This window comes from Cryptomeria japonica, unplaced genomic scaffold (genome assembly GCF_030272615.1).
Source record: "Cryptomeria japonica unplaced genomic scaffold, Sugi_1.0 HiC_scaffold_266, whole genome shotgun sequence".
Lineage (NCBI taxonomy): Eukaryota > Viridiplantae > Streptophyta > Pinopsida > Cupressales > Cupressaceae > Cryptomeria > Cryptomeria japonica.
The window spans coordinates 154,355-167,500 of record NW_026729088.1 but is presented as its reverse complement, the minus strand read 5'-3'; the positions used below and the strand labels follow the sequence as shown (position 1 = coordinate 167,500).

Genomic DNA, 13,146 nt, shown 5'->3' with positions numbered 1-13,146 from the left:
TCCCAGGTATATGCCCCCTACGCACTTTTGGTGGCGCAACTCGCACGAACAGTCCCACCTCGACCCCGTAAACAAGCTTTTTTGCCTCGAAGAGTTCGTCGGAGACGAAGAAGCAACCTTCAGTGCAAACGTAGCACTCTTTTGTGCAACCGCCCAAACAACGCCCCCTCTACCCTCTGTCGAAACACTCGGCATTGCTGCTCCCTAAGGTGAGCTTCTCCTCATAGGCAATTCCGCTCTTATCCGGTCACGTTTGTGTGCCCGAATTTCGCAAGGCAACCTCCATGGGACATGGAAAAGACTCGAGAAGAGAGCTCGCTCACGGGAGAGAGAAGCCAAGGAGACCACGAGAGTGCTGAGAGTGGGACAGCGCTGAATAGGCGGGAGAAGCCTGCGCGTATAAACGGAGATATATATCCAATTGCAACGAAGGAACGTGCCAAAGATCGAGAACAATGGCAGAAATGCTAGTAACGTGCACTTCGGGACCAACGCATCACCGGAAGACAACCGCCAAACATCGAAAGAGTCGCGATGCTCCGCAACCTACGTGCAAAGCGGTCGCACACCGGGTAAGGGAGTGAGAGCCCCAAACATAGCTGGGCGAGGCGCTCACTCCGCTCTTTAATATCTCGTTAATACCGCCAAGGAAATGGCACAAGCACACACACACAAGCATCCTCGGAAGAGGACAGTTCGAGTGACAGGTCAAATCCAAGAGTTCCGAAGACTACCTCCAGGAACAATCGGGAACAAGACCGATTACAAGTCGTCGAGTCTGTTACTGGGCGAACACGAGATGCGCACAGGAAATCGATCAGCCCTCACAATGGCCCAAGGCCAGAGATCGGACTGCTACGATTTACCCCAACAATCATCGTGCCACTCTTCGCAGAGAGGTGATAGACGCCAACGAGCCCGCGCATAGAAATCGAGGTGTAAAAAGGGCGTTGAAGGCAGGAAGCCTGGACGAAAGAGGCTACGAGGTCACCTCGAAGCGGTCTAAGAATCGGGCGCACTTGGGGCGACTACCAGTGCCAACCCCTTATCCCGCGGTGCGTCCGACACACAGAAATTTCCAAGGCGGCCAAGGAGCCTCCCCGCATAGCAATCGGGGTGTGAGGTTACGGATGCAGCATTGATAGCAATCGAGGTGTGAGGCGAAGGATGCAGAAGTGAGAGCCGAGGGATGTAGCAGAGATAGCAATCGGGGTGTGTGATGCAGAAGAGATAGCAATCGAGGTGTGCGGTGGGAAGGGCCCAGCAGCCAGAATGCATGAAGCGACGGATGAAGCAGTGATGACAACCGGGCTGTGAGGAGAGGAGGGATGCAGCCAAGAAAGCAATCAGGGCTCGAGGCAAGGGATGCATCAAGGATAGCAATCATGTTGTGAGGCGAGATTCCAAAGGCTAAACGTGAGAGGCTGCAGGGTCGACTCAGAGAGGTCTATGCATGTGAGAGGCTGAAAGCAAGGTCGACTCGGAGCGGTCTATGCATCGGGCGCGCTTGGGGCGACTACCAGTGCCAACCCCTTATCCCGCGACGCGTCCGACAAAGAGAACGTTCCAAGGCGGCAGAGGAGGTTACCAGCCGAAGGATGCAGTAGCAATAACAGGTATAGTTCCGCGGCGGCCGAGAAGACTCACTGCATAGGAATCGGGATGGGAGGCGAGGGATGCGGCGGGAAGGCCCCGACGGCTAAACGGAAGAGGCTGCAGGGCCGCCTCGGAATGGTCCAAGCATCGGATGCGATTGGGACGACTACCAGTGCCAACCCCTTATCCCGCGATGCGTCCGATACACAGATAGTTCCAAGGCGGCCGAGGAGCCTCACCGCATATCAATCGGGGTGCGAGGCGAGGGATGGGGCGGGAAGGCCCCAACGGCTAGACGGAAGAGGCTTCAGGGCCACCTCGGAATGGTCCAAGCATCGGACGCGCTTGGGGCGACTGCCAGTGCCAACCCCTTATCCCGCGATGCGTCCGATACACAGATGGTTCCAAGGCGGCCGAGGAGCCTCACCGCATAGCAATCGGGGGTGCGAGGCGAGGGATGGGGCGGGAAGGCCCCAACGGCTAGACGGAAGAGGCTTCAGGGCCGCCTAGGAATGGTCCAAGCATCGGACACGCTTGGGGCGACTACCAGTGACAGCCCCCTATCCCGCGATGCGTCCGATACGAAGATGGTTCCAAGGCGGCCGAGGAGCCTCACCGCATAGCAATCGGGGTGCGAGGTGGGGGATGCGGCGAGATGGCCCCAACGGCTAGACGGAAGAGGCCACAGGGCCGCGTCGGAATAGTCCAAGCATCGGACGCGCTTGGGGCGACTACCAGTGACAACCCCTTATCCCGCGATGCGTCCGATACGAAGATAGTTCCAAGGCGGCCGAGGAGCCTCACCGCATAGCAATCGGGGTGCGAGGTGGGGGATGCGGCGAGATGGCCCCAACGGCTAGACGGAAGAGGCTGCAGGGCCGCCTCGGAATAGTCCAAGCATCGGACGCGCTTGGGGCCACTACCAGTGACAACCCCTTATCCCGCGATGCGTCCGATACGAAGATAGTTCCAAGGCGGCCGAAGAGCCTCACCGCATAGCAATCGGGGTGCGAGGTGGGGGATGCGGCGAGATGGCCCCAACGGCTAGACGGAAGAGGCCACAGGGCCGCCTCGGAATAGTCCAAGCATCGGACGCGCTTGGGGCGACTACCAGTGACAACCCCTTATCCCGCGATGCGTCCGATACGAAGATAGTTCCCAGGCGGCCGAGGAGCCTCACCGCATAGCAATCGGGGTGCGAGGCGAGGGATGCGGCGAGATGGCCCCAAAGGCTAGACGGAAGAGGCTGCAGGGCTGCCTCGGAATAGTCCAAGCATCGGACGCGCTTGGGGCGACTACCACTGCCAACCCCTTATCCCGCGATGCGTCCGATACACAGATAGTTCCGAGGCGGCCGAGGAGGTGGGGGATGCAGCGAGATGGCCCCAACGGCTAGACGGAAGAGGCTGCAGGGCCGCCTCGGAATAGTCCAAGCATCGGACGCGCTTGGGGCGACTACCAGTGACAACCCCTTATCCCGCGATGCGTCCGATACACAGATAGTTCCGAGGCGGCCAAGGAGCCTCACCGCATAGCAATCGTGGTGCGAGGTGGGGGATGCGGCGAGATGGCCCCAACGGCTAGACGGAAGAGGCTGCAGGGCCGCCTCGGAATGGTCCAAGCATCGGATGCGCTTGGGGCGACTACCACTGCCAACCCCTTATCCCGCGATGCGTCCGATACACAGATAGTTCCAAGGCGGCCGAGGAGCCTCACAGCATAGCAATCAGGGTGCGAGGCGAGGGATGCGGCGAGAAAGCCCCAACGGCTAGAGGGAAGAGGCTTCAGGTCCGCCTCGGAATGGTCCAAGCATCGGACGCGCTTGGGGCGACTACCAGTGACAACCCCTTATCCCGCGACGCGTCCGATACACAGATAGTTCCAAGGCGGCCGAGGAGCCTCACCGCATAGCAATCGGGGTGCGAGGCGAGGGATGCGGCGAGAAGGACCCAACGGCTACACGGAAGAGGCTTCGGGGCCGCCTCGGAATGGTCCAAGCATCGGACGCGCTTGGGGCGACTACCAGTGACAACCCCTTATCCCGCGACGCGTCCGATACACAGATAGTTCCAAGGCGGCCGAGGAGCCTCACCGCATAGCAATCGGGGTGCGAGGCGAGGGATGCGGCGAGAAGGACCCAACGGCTACACGGAAGAGGCTTCGGGGCCGCCTCGGAATGGTCCAAGCATCGGACGCGCTTGGGGCGACTACCAGTGACAACCCCTTATCCCGCGACGCGTCCGATACACAGATAGTTCCAAGGCGGCCGAGGAGCCTCACCGCATAGCAATCGGGGTGCGAGGCGAGGGATGCGGCGAGAAGGACCCAACGGCTAGACGGAAGAGGCTTCGGGTCCGCCTCGGAATGGTCCAAGCATCGGACGCGCTTGGGGCGACTACCAGTGACAACCCCTTATCCCGCGACGCGTCCGATACACAGATAGTTCCAAGGCGGCCGAGGAGCCTCACCGCATAGCAATCGGGGTGCGAGGCGAGGGATGCGGCGAGAAGGACCCAACGGCTAGACGGAAGAGGCTTCGGGTCCGCCTCGGAATGGTCCAAGCATCGGACGCGCTTGGGGCGACTACCAGTGACAACCCCTTATCCCGCGACGCGTCCGATACACAGATAGTTCCAAGGCGGCCGAGGAGCCTCACCGCATAGCAATCGGGGTGCGAGGCGAGGGATGCGGCGAGAAGGACCCAACGGCTAGACGGAAGAGGCTTCGGGTCCGCCTCGGAATGGTCCAAGCATCGGACGCGCTTGGGGCGACTACCAGTGACAACCCCTTATCCCGCGACGCGTCCGATACACAGATAGTTCCGAGGCGGCCGAGGAGCCTCACCGCATAGCAATCGGGGTGCGAGGCGAAGGATGCGGCGAGAAGGACCCAACGGCTAGACGGAAGAGGCTTCGGGTCCGCCTCGGAATGGTCCAAGCATCGGACGCGCTTGGGGCGACTACCAGTGACAACCCCTTATCCCGCGACGCGTCCGATACACAGATAGTTCCAAGGCGGCCGAGGAGCCTCACCGCATAGCAATCGGGGTGCGAGGCGAGGGATGCGGCGAGAAGGACCCAACGGCTAGACGGAAGAGGCTTCAGGGCCGCCTCGGAATGGTCCAAGCATCGAACGCGCTTGGGGCGACTACCAGTGACAACCCCTTATCCCGCGACGCGTCCGATACACAGATAGTTCCGAGGCGGCCGAGGAGCCTCACCGCATAGCAATCGGGGTGCGAGGCGAGGGATGCGGCGAGAAGGACCCAACGGCTAGACGGAAGAGGCTTCAGGGCCGCCTCGGAATGGTCCAAGCATCGGACGCGCTTGGGGCGACTACCAGTGACAACCCCTTATCCCGCGACGCGTCCGATACACAGATAGTTCCGAGGCGGCCGAGGAGCCTCACCGCATAGCAATCGGGGTGCGAGGCGAGGGATGCGGCGAGAAGGACCCAACGGCTAGACGGAAGAGGCTTCAGGGCCGCCTCGGAATGGTCCAAGCATCGGACGCGCTTGGGGCGACTACCAATGACAACCCCTTATCCCGCGACGCGTCCGATACACAGATAGTTCCGAGGCGGCCGAGGAGCCTCACCGCATAGCAATCGGGGTGCGAGGCGAGGGATGCGGCGAGAAGGACCCAACGGCTAGACGGAAGAGGCTTCAGGGCCGCCTCGGAATGGTCCAAGCATCGGACGCGCTTGGGGCGACTACCAGTGACAACCCCTTATCCCGCGACGCGTCCGATACACAGATAGTTCCGAGGCGGCCGAGGAGCCTCACCGCATAGCAATCGGGGTGCAAGGCGAGGGATGCGGCGAGAAGGACCCAACGGCTAGACGGAAGAGGCTTCAGGGCCGCCTCGGAATGGTCCAAGCATCGGACGCGCTTGGGGCGACTACCAGTGACAACCCCTTATCCCGCGACGCGTCCGATACACAGATAGTTCCGAGGCGGCCGAGGAGCCTCACCGCATAGCAATCGGGGTGCGAGGCGAGGGATGCGGCGAGAAGGACCCAACGGCTAGACGGAAGAGGCTTCAGGGCCGCCTCGGAATGGTCCAAGCATCGGACGCGCTTGGGGCGACTACCGTTGCCAACCCCTTATCCCGCGATGCGTCTGATACACAGATAGTTCCGAGGCGGCCGAGGAGCCTCACCGCATAGCAATCGGGTTGCGAGGCAGATTATTGGGAAGGGAACCCCCTGGGATGCGGCTCAAGCAGTGCCCAAAGGGACTGGAATGCGGAATCACATCGAGAGACCCAAATGCTATACGAGGGCTCAAATCGAATTATCGATTTGGCCACGACATGGACGCATCGGAACGACTACCTTTGCCGAACCACTCGCAATTGCATCCATACCGAAACCAATAGACATTTCCGTTAGAGCCCTCGCATAGCATTCGGGAATCTCGCATGCCCCTCTAAATCGACCAATGCTGGCGCTCAATGAAAATCCGAGCGCTACCACCGTTCGAGCGCCAGCATTGGTCGAGTTAGAGGGGCACGGGGGAGAATGCTCCAGTCAACACCTCCCCTATATAAGTTATTTGTCCGATTCTCGCACAACCGTAGTCTGCCTCGTCGAATCAAACAACGGTCCCAGATTCCGACTTCCGTTCCGTAGAGACCCAAAAGCTAGATGGAGGCTCGCAAGAAAGAGAGTCGGCGCATAGCAATCGGGTTTCTCGAACGTTTAGGGACCGAGCTCACTTGCGGATAGGGCAAAATCCGCCAAGCAACCCAAAAGCTAGACGGGGGCTCGAATCGAATCGCCTAGGCGGCCACAACAACGACGTGTTGGATCGACTACCAGTGCCAAACCATTCAGCAAGACTAGTCTGTGTCGAGGCCGGATAGAGATTCTCAGAGAGCGCCCGCATAGCATTTAGGAGACCTGCCGCGTCCCTCACACTCGACAAATGGTGGTGCACGTTTATAAATCCGAGCGATCCCAACCCTTTCAAGCACCAACATCGGTCGAGATAGAGGGGCACGGAGGGGGCTGCGTGAGACAACACAGTCCCCTATATAAGTTATTTGTCCGATTCTCACACATCCGAAGAATGGTCATCAAATCGGACAACAGCCCAAACTTCCGACTTCCGTCCCAGAAAGCCCAAGAGCTATCTAAAACGTTCATGGCCGGAACTCGATCGCGGCTATACCAGTCCGCCAAGCAACCCAAAAGCTAGACTGGAGCTCTAGTCGAATCACCTCTGTGGCCATTGCAAGGACGTGTTGGAGCGACTACCATTGCCGAACCATTCCGCAGGTCGAGTCCATACCAAGGCCGCATAGAGATTCACGATGAGCTCCTGCATAGCAATCAGGAGACTTGCCGTGTCCATCACAATCGATAAATCCTGGTGCAAGATTTTTGCATCCGAGCGCTCCAACCAGTCGAGCACCAGCATCAATCGACATAAACGGGCACGGGGGGAGGATGCTCGAGAACACTACCTCCCCTATATAAGTTATTTGTCCGATTCTCAAGCAGCCGAAGTCTGGTCATCGAATCGGGTCAAAGACCACAACTTCCGACTTTACCCACAATGCAAGTCATCGAATCGAACATCGGCCCCCGAGTCGGACTCCATGCGTATGTCAGGTCATCGGACCCAAATTCCGCCTTCCTGCGCATGGCGGGCCATCAATATCAACTCGGTCATCGGACCCAAACTCCGCCTTTTTGCGTATGGCACGCCTTCAAATCGGTCATCGGACCCAAATTCCGCCTTCCTGTGCATGGCGGGCCATCAACATCAACTCGGTCATCGGACCCAAATTCCGCCTTTCTGCGCATGGCACGCCATCAACTCGGTCATCGGACCCAAATTCCGCCTTCCTGCGCATGGCAGGTCATCGGACACAAATTCAGACCTCGCCAATATGCCTACGTATCGAATCGGTCATCGGACCCAACTTCCGACTTCATCCATACTGTAGGGTCTTTGAGGTTGGCGCGGTGCGCTCAACCCAGGGAGTCGACCCATCGAAGCATACACCTCCCCTATATAAGCTATTTGTCCGATTCCCACACCTGTGTAGTTTGCACCTCTGACCAGGACATCGACCCCAACTTCCGAACTCGACTGCAACGACGGCACCAGCGCCTTGGTGCGCACCTTGCGACGCACAGTCCCAACATTCGCCTTCCTGCACATGGCAGGTCATCGGACCCAAATTCCGACCTCGCGAGTATGCCTACATATCGAATCGGTCATCGGACCCAACTTCCGACTTCATCCATACCGTAGGGTCTTTGAGGTTGGCGCGGTGCGCTCAACCCGGGGAGTCGACCCAACGAAGCATACACCTCCCCTATATAAGCTATTTGTCCGATTCCCACACCTGTGTAGTTTGCACCTCCGATCAAGACATCGACCCCAACTTCCGAACTCGCCTCCAACGACCGAACCAGCGCCTTGGTGCGCACCTTGCAACGCACAGTGCCAACATTCGCCTTCCTGCACGTGGCAGGTCATCGGACCCAAATTCCGACCTCGCGAGTATGCCTACATATCGAATCGGTCATCGGACCCAACTTCCGACTTCATCCATACCGTAGGGTCTTTGAGGTTGGCGCGGTGCGCTCAACCCGGGGAGTCGACCCAACGAAGCATACACCTCCCCTATATAAGCTATTTGTCCGATTCCCACACCTGTGTAGCTTGCACCTCCGATCAGGACATCGACCCCAACTTCCGAACTCGACTAAAAAGACCGCACCAGCGCCTTGGTGTGCACCTTGCAACGCACAGTGTCAACATTCGCCTTCCTGCACATGGCAGGTCATCGGACCCAAATTCCGACCTCATGAGCATACCTACTAATCGAATCGGTCATCGGACCCAACTTCCGACTTCATCCATACCGTAGGGTCTTTGAGGTTGGCGCGGTGCGCTCAACCTGGGGAGTCGACCCATCGAAGCATACACCTCCCCTATATAAGCTATTTGTCCGATTCCGACACCTGTGTAGTTTGCACCTCCGCTCAGGACATCGACCCCAACTTCCGAACTCGCCTGCAACGACCGAACCAGCGCCTTGGTGCGCACCAAAAGTGCGCACTTTTGGAGGGCACTTTTGTGCGCTCCAAAGGTGCGCACTTTTGGAGGGCACTTTTCTGCGCTCCAAAGGTGCGCACTTTTGGAGGGCACTTTTTGGAGGGCACTTTTCTGCGCTCCAAAGGTGCGCACTTTTGGAGGGCACTTTTTGGAGGGCACTTTTCTGCGCTCCAAAGGTGCGCACTTTTGGAGGGCACTTTTTGGAGGGCACTTTTCTGCGCTCCAAAGGTGCGCACTTTTGGAGGGCACTTTTTGGAGGGCACTTTTCTGCGCTCCAAAGGTGCGCACTTTTGGAGGGCACTTTTTGGAGGGCACTTTTCTGCGCTCCAAAGGTGCGCACTTTTGGAGGGCACTTTTTGGAGGGCACTTTTCTGCGCTCCAAAGGTGCGCACTTTTGGAGGGCACTTTTTGGAGGGCACTTTTCTGCGCTCCAAAGGTGCGCACTTTTGGAGGGCACTTTTTGGAGGGCACTTTTCTGCGCTCCAAAGGTGCGCACTTTTGGAGGGCACTTTTGTGCACTCCAAAGGTGCGCACTTTTGGAGGGCACTTTTCCTGTGCTCCAAAGGTGCACACCTAGGTGAGCACCTTCGACCACACCTTGTAGCACACCAAACTCTGACTTTCGACTTCATCCGCAATGCAGGGTCTTTGAGGTTGGCGCAATGCGCACAACCAGGGGAGTCGACCCATCAAACCCAACACCTCCCCTATATAAGCTATTTGTCTGATTCTCATACATGCGTAGCCTGCAGGAGCAATTAGGACATCGACCCCAACTTTCGGCTTCTAAACGAAAACAAGGTCTTTGAGGTTGGTGTAATGCGAACAACTAGGGGAGTCAACCCATCAAACCCAACACCTCCCCTATATAAGCTATTTGTCTGATTCTCATACATGTGTAGTCTACAGGAGCAATTAGGACATCGACCCCAACTTTTGACTTCTTAACGAAAACAAGGTCTTTGAGGTTGACGTAATGCGCACAACCAGGGGAGTCGACCCATCAAACCCAACACCTCCCCTATATAAGCTATTTGTCCGATTCTCATACATGTGTAGCCTGCAGGAGCCATTAGGACATTGACCCCAACTTTTGACTTCTTAACGAAAACAAGGTCTTTGAGGTTGGCGTAATGCGCACAACCAAGGGAGTTGACCCATCAAACCCAACACCTCCCCTATATAAGCTATTTGTCTGATTCTCATACATGTGTAGCCTGCAACAACGATTAGGACATCCACCCCAACTTCTGAATTCGTCTGCGTTGACCGCACCAAAGGTGCACGCCTTGGTGCTCACCAAAATCCGACTTCCGACTTCTTCTGCTATGCGGGGTCTTTGAGGTTGGCGCAGTGCGCACAACCAGGGGAGTCAACCCACCGAATGCAACACCTCCCCTATATAAGCTATTTGTCTGATTCTCATACATGCGTAGACTGCAGCAATGATTAGGACATCCACCCCAACTTTTGACTTCTTAAACAAGACAGGGTCTTTGAAGTTGGTGCAGTGCACACAACCAGGGGAGTCGACCCATCAAACGCAACACCTCCCCTATATAAAGCTATTTGTCCGATTCTCATACGTGTAGTCTGCAGCAGCGATTAGGACATCGACCCCAACTTCCGAATTCGTTTGCATTGACCGCACCAAAGGTGCACGCCTTGGTGTGCACCCTGGAGTGCACTTTGGTGCTCACCTCGGTGCACACTTTGGTGTGCACCTCGGTGTGCACCAAAGGTGCGCACCTTGGAGCGCACCAAAGGTGTACACTTTGGAGCGCACCACATAGGGTCTTTGAGAGGTTGGCGCAGTGCGCACACCAAGGTGGGTGTTGAGGTGCGTGCCGAGGTGGGTGGGTGCTAGGGTGCGCTCCATGGTGGGTGCCAGGGTGGGTGCGTGCTAGGGTGGATTCCAAAGAGGGTCATAGGGTGGGTGCCAAGGTGGGTTGGTGATATAGTGGGTTCAAAGGTGGGTACTAGGGTGGGTTCCAAGGTGGGTCACAAGTTGGGTGCCAGGATGCGTGGGTGTTAGGTTGGGTGCCAAGGTGGGCTCCTGCGTGGGTGGGTGCTAGGGTGGGTTTCAAGGTGGACGCGAGGGCGGGTGCCAAGGTGGGTAACAAGTTGGGTGTTAGGATGGGTGAGTGCTAGAGTGGGTGCCAAGGTGGGTGGGTGCTAAGGTGGATGCCAAGGTGGTTCACAGGGTGGGTGGGTTCTAGGGTGAGTTCCAAGGTGGGTCACAGGTTCAGTGCTAGGGTGGGTGTCAAGGCGGGTGTCGAGGTGCCTGGGTGCTAGGGTGTGGATGCCAATGTGGGTCATAGGGTGGGTACTAGGGTGGGCTGCAATGTGGGTGCCAAGGTGGGTAACATGCTCGGTGGGTTCTAAATTGGGTGCCAGGGTGGGTGTGCACCCACCTTGCCCGAGGTGGGTGCCAAGGTGCCAGTGTGGGTGGGTGCTAAGGTGGATGCCAAGGTGGGTGAGAAGGTGGGTGATAGGTTGAGTGGTAGGATGGGTGGGTGCCAAGATGGGTCACAGGGTGGGTGCAAGGGTGGGTAGGTGCTAGGGTTGGTGTCAGGGTGGGTGGGTGCTAGGTTGGGTTCCAAGGTGGGTGCGAGGGTGAGTGTCAAGGTGGGTCACAGGTTAGGTGCTAGGATGGGTGAGTGCTAGGGTGCAAAGGTGCCAGGGTGGGTGCTAGGATGGGTCGATGCTAGGGTGAGTGGCAAGGTGGGTCCACAAGTGTCAAGGTGGGTGCCGAGGTGGGTGCCAAGTCGGCGACTGCTATGGTGGATGCCAAGGTGGGTCACGGGGTGGGTGCCAAGTTGCTAGGTTGGGTTCCAAGGTGGGTGCCAACGTGGGTGCTAGGGTGCGTGGGTTAAAGGGTGTGTCACAACGTGGGTGCCAGGATGGGTGCGCACCCACACTGGCCAAGACGGGTGCGGGTGCAAGGTTGGGTTCCAAGCCCGGTCACAGGCTGGGTGCTAGGATGGGTGGGTGCCAAGGTGGGCACCAGGGTGGGTGCACCCACCCTGGCCAAGGTGGGTCACGGGGTGGGTCCTAGGGTGGGTAACGGGGTGGGTACTAAGGTGCGTGCCAAGGTGGGTCATAGGGTGGGTGCCAAGGTGGGCACCAGGGTGGGTGTGCACCAACCCTAGCCAGGGTAGGTCACGGGGTGGTTGTCGGGGTGGGCGTCAAGGAGCCAAGGTGGGTGGCAAGTAGCCAAGTTGCGTGCCAAGGTGGGTGTCGGGGTGGGTGCCAAGGATCCAAGGTGGGTGCCAAGGAACCAAGGTGGGTGTCTGGGTGGGTGCCGAGGTGGGAGCCAGGGTGGGTCCCAAGGTGAGTGCAAAGGTGGGTGCCAGGGTCAAGGTGAGTGCCAATGTGGGTTCCAAGGTGCCAGGGTCAGGGTGAGTGCCAATGTGGGTTCAAAGGTGCTAAGTTGGGTGCGAGGTTGGGTGCGAGGGTGGGTGGGTGCCAAGGTGTGCTAGGTGGAAGCCCGGGTGGGTCGGCATCCCATGGGTGTCGAGTTGGGTGCCTGATGGGTGCTTCTTGTCAAGTTTTAGTCGTCGGGACTCATTTCGAGCCTTAGAGGTCGTTTCTTGTCCGGTTGCCCTGTCTTCGACCTGGGAACCCAATTTTGGTCCTCGGGTCCCATTTTTTTTTGTCTCGCATCCCACTTTTGGCCTGTGGCCTTTTCGGGGTCGATTCTCGTTTTGGGCATCAGAGCATGTTTCTTCTCCTAAAACCCAATATTTGTTTATTAAGTCTCGGAACACATTTTTGTTCTCGTGGACCCATCATGGGTCTTGGAACGCATTTGTGGTCCTTGGGTCCCATTTTGCATCCCGAAACTTGTGTTTTGGTGCTTGATCCCTATTTTGGGTGCCCACCTTGCACCAAGTGCGCACCCGGGGCAAACCGAGCGCCTTGGTGCACCGGGGCAAGATCGAGCGTGCACCCGAGGCGCCCCGAACATGCACCAAGGTGCACTCGGCCCACATGTGAGCGCAGGTCGTTGCGCCCGAGGTGGTGTGTGGGCACCGCGTTGCAGACGGGACACTGCACGCACACGACGCCCCCTCCAGGTGCACGCACGTAGGCCGGGCCGGGTGCACACCCGACGCCCTAGCAAGGTGCGCGCACCCGGGCAGGGCTCACACTTGGCGAACGGGGCGCACTTCGCGAGGGAGGGTGTGCACCTCGACGGGGGTGGGTGGCCGGGGTGGATTCGCACGTGGGTCGCGGTTTGCTAAGTACACACTGCGACAAGCTCATAACGGGTGCGATCATACCAGCGTTAGTGCACCGGATCCCATCAGAACTCCGCAGTTAAGCGCGCTTGGGCCGGAGTAGTACTGGGATGGGTGACCTCCCGGGAAGTCCCGGTGTTGCACCCTTTTTTAGTTTTTCGCCGGACGTCGCAATGCTATTTGAATAAACCTTTTGCCCGTTTGCGTTCTCGTCGGGGCCGGGCCGGGCCG

General features: G+C 58.3%; 1 non-coding gene across 1 annotated transcript; it reads left to right on the top strand.

The window, feature by feature from the left end:
• Positions 1–12,943: 12,943 nt before the first annotated feature.
• LOC131869785 (5S ribosomal RNA) lies at positions 12,944–13,062 on the top strand. The gene has a single exon (XR_009368157.1). It is a non-coding gene; the product is annotated as a 5S ribosomal RNA (ribosomal RNA).
• Positions 13,063–13,146: the final 84 nt, after the last annotated feature.